At 43.1% G+C, this 3454-nt stretch overlaps 1 protein-coding gene across 1 annotated transcript in view; it reads right to left on the minus strand.

The window, feature by feature from the left end:
- The window catches only part of LOC133421835 (retinoic acid-induced protein 1-like), a 14240-nt gene extending 13775 nt beyond the window's left edge, over positions 1-465 (minus strand). Inside the window, exon 1 of the mRNA XM_061711614.1 lies at positions 105-465. The gene's annotated coding sequence lies outside the window, so the exon portion shown is untranslated. The remainder of the gene's footprint in view (positions 1-104) is intronic.
- Between the last annotated feature and the right edge of the window lie 2989 nt (positions 466-3454).

Raw genomic sequence — 3454 nt, forward strand, 5'->3', positions numbered from 1 at the left:
TGCATGTCTGCAGCGGTGGATGATGGATGGATGTTCCCGGTGATGCTGAGGCGGCTCTTCCCCCACAGGTAGGCCGGGCAGGTGAGCTGCTGGTCGGGACCTACCCGGCTGGTTCCCCCGGTCCTGGGCGGCCGGTCCACGGGTCTCCCCGGCTGGGTCTCCCCGGGTGGAGGTCTCCTCCGGCGGGGCTCACCAGCGGGTCTCCCCGGCTGGTTCCCCGGCTGGTTCCCCGGCTGGTTCCCCGGCTGGTTCCCCGGTCCTATCCTCTACTGGAGCCGCCTGCGCAGCGGCGTTAGTGGCCAGCGCTTCTCCCCAGGCCCGCTGGTTTATATACTATAAACTATAATAACAACAATAACAGCAGCAGCAGCGGCGGCCCGGGGCGGGGACCGGGCGGCTGGCCGTCATTCCCCCCGGATAAGCGTCTCTGTGCGGCTGAAGCTGCTCCGGGTCACTGGCGGCGTGTTGTTGTCATCCTGGTCACCTCTTTCCCACGGAGTCCAGTCACGTGACCGCCGCACACTCCGGAAGAGAAGCCGCCCCTTCACAGTAAAAGCTTCCATAAAATAAAAGCTGGAGACTGTTGTCCTTCTTGTCTTTTTTTTTTTTAATAACATTTTTATTGAATTCTACGACGGAGTATTAGGGCCAAACTAAGACAAAAAAAAAGGAAATTACGAGAATAAAGTCGTAAAATTACGAGAATAAATTCGTAATATTATGACTCATAATATTACGACGTTATTCTCATAATTTATGAGAATAACGTCGTAATATTATGAGTTGTTGCATGTCAACCAAAGCTGCACTCATGTACATGCACTCAATGATCTTCTCCCATATAACAAACTGCTTGACAACCTGGTCTCAAGCTAGTAACACTGCACTTAAACCACTACTTTCCTTATATAAAAAAAAACATTAAGGTACTGGACAAGAAATCCAATGACTATCATCACTGCCATATTTTATTGAAATATAAGTTGTTACATCTGGAAAATCTCATCAAATACTCACACTTATGTCTATTGTATAAAATCATTCATGGACTTGCTCCTCCTGTACTGAACCAGTTTATAAAGGAGCAGCTGGAGGAGATTGTGTGGTCCAGTTTAGGAAAAGTGCTTTTAGCCAGTCTGCATTTTCAATCATGGCTGCTCGTGAGTGGAACTTCATACCAACTGAGATTAGAAACCAATCGCATTATTCTTCTTTTAAATTTTATTTTAAAAAAGTGGTTAATTAGTGGTCAAAGCTGTCAACATGGAATTTTAGTGCGTAATTTTCCTGGCTTGCTGCCCTGCCTGTCGGTGTTTGTCTGATGTCACCTGTCATGTTGCATATTAGTTTGTCTAGTTACACTGTTGCTTTTTGTGCATGGCTTTTTATTCTGTGTTTAGTGCTTTTGTCTTGTTTGTTTTTGGCCTGTTAGTGTGTTACTGTGTCTTGTGTTATTAATACTGACGTTACTGTTGCTGCTTCATGTTGTTTCTGTTTTCGTTTGTAGCAATTGTCTGTTGTTGAGCTTTTTTCTTTTAGGTTGACTATTTTTACACCAGTCCAGGGACAGCGGATGCAAAATAGCCTTTTTGGCTCATTCGGGCACATTTTATATTTGTTTAAATGTGTTATTAATGTGCATTATCCCTGTTATCTAAACCTTTAAATAAATAAATAAATAAATAAATGAGAATAACGTTGTAATATTAATACTTTCCAGGCATCTAGAAATATCAACATTTGACCATCAACTTGATCCCGTTCCCCATAAATAAAATCAACCGTTAGTGCACGTACTGCTTATTCACTGAGTTTGCATCCACGACTGACCCACGTACACACAAATGCTTAGAGCAAACATTAGTTTAACCTCCTCTTGTAAATTTGACACAGATAACTGACTTGTGAGCAGATGGTTAGCCCTTTTTTTTGTTTTGTTTAAATACACTGACTAGCGCTTTGATTGTCCAAGAAAAGCGCAATATAAATGTAATCCATTATTATTATTATTATTATTATTATTATTATTATTATTATTATTATTATTATTATTATTATTATTATATGTGTGTGCATGGATTGGTGGTTGTGTGCAGCACCTGCTGAAGTGTGAGCATATGTGTGCAGCCTGAGTGAGTGTACGACTCCCGGACTGACTTTTTTTCCCAGTCCCTGGTTACACAACACGTTTTTGAAGCACAGAAAAGATTTTCTCTTTACGTTTAGTTTTTTTGCTTCTCTTTGATGTTTTTGTGACTCTCTGTTACCCCTTTTCCACCAAACCGGTTCCAGGGCTGGTTCTGGTTCTGGACCAGTGCTGAGTTTGGAACCGAACTTTCTGTTTCCACGGACAAAGAACTCTCCGGCCCAGAAAGACCGGTTCCAAGGTAGCACCAACTCTTACGTAAGCGGAGGGCGCAGAGTTATTAAGACCAACGGCAATGGAGGGAATGTGCATGACGTCACAGATGTGACTTCACAGCGGGTTTCGCCCACTGAGTGTCAGAAAGACTGAGTGGCAGAAAGACTGAGTGGCAGAAAGACTGAGTGTCAGAAAGACTGAGTGTCAGCGTAAACTTTCAGTTTGAGCAACTGGAAAACATCTAAAATTGGAAAGAGCTTTTGTGCGATCGACAGTACTCATAGATTTAGCAAGAAATCGGAGTTATCGTTTTACACACTGACGAAAAATATGCTTAAGAGAGACAAATGGATCGCTGCAATTCACAGAAACAACTGGATTCCAGGCACCGAAACGCGGATTTGTGGTTCCCATTTTGTATCAGGTAGTGTTGGATTTTTGGGTAGCTAACGTTAAACGGTCAAATCATAAAGTTCGGTGTCCTCATCACTTTAATTTCGCCTACAAATTCTGCCTTGAAGTCGGACCAAGCGTCAAGACTTCTCACTTCAAGCTTTGCTTCGTGTATTTCCCCGGCGTAGAAATTAAGTACATATAAATATCAGGAAACTGGATTTGTGGCCAAATATTAATGTCCATAGACCACTGGTTCTTGGTAACTGTACCAAATATTAATGTCCATGGACCACTGGTTCTTGGTAACTGTACCAAATATTAATGTCCATGGACCACTGGTTCTTGGTAACTGTACCAAATATTAATGTCCATAGACCACTGGTTCTTGGTAACTGTACCAAATATTAATGTCCATGGACCACTGGTTCTTGGGGTAACTGTACGGGTCACTGTCAAGTCCAACTACCTTTAATTTAAGCCGATAATCAGCTGTTATCCTGTCTTCTCCACTAGTTGCAGCCGTTTTCGCCACTCAGTGTGAGTAAGGAGGCTGGTCCAGTGGGAAAGTGACGTCAATGCAGACCCTCCATAGCAAGACTGGGAGACAGAGACATTTTCAAATAAGACTTAATCTGGATGCAGCAGAGCAGCAGTGGTCTGAAAGGGAAACACCATCCAGTTTGCTAGGGCAGGCGA

Source organism: Cololabis saira, chromosome 21, assembly GCF_033807715.1.
Source record: "Cololabis saira isolate AMF1-May2022 chromosome 21, fColSai1.1, whole genome shotgun sequence".
Taxonomy (NCBI): Eukaryota; Metazoa; Chordata; class Actinopteri; order Beloniformes; family Belonidae; genus Cololabis; species Cololabis saira.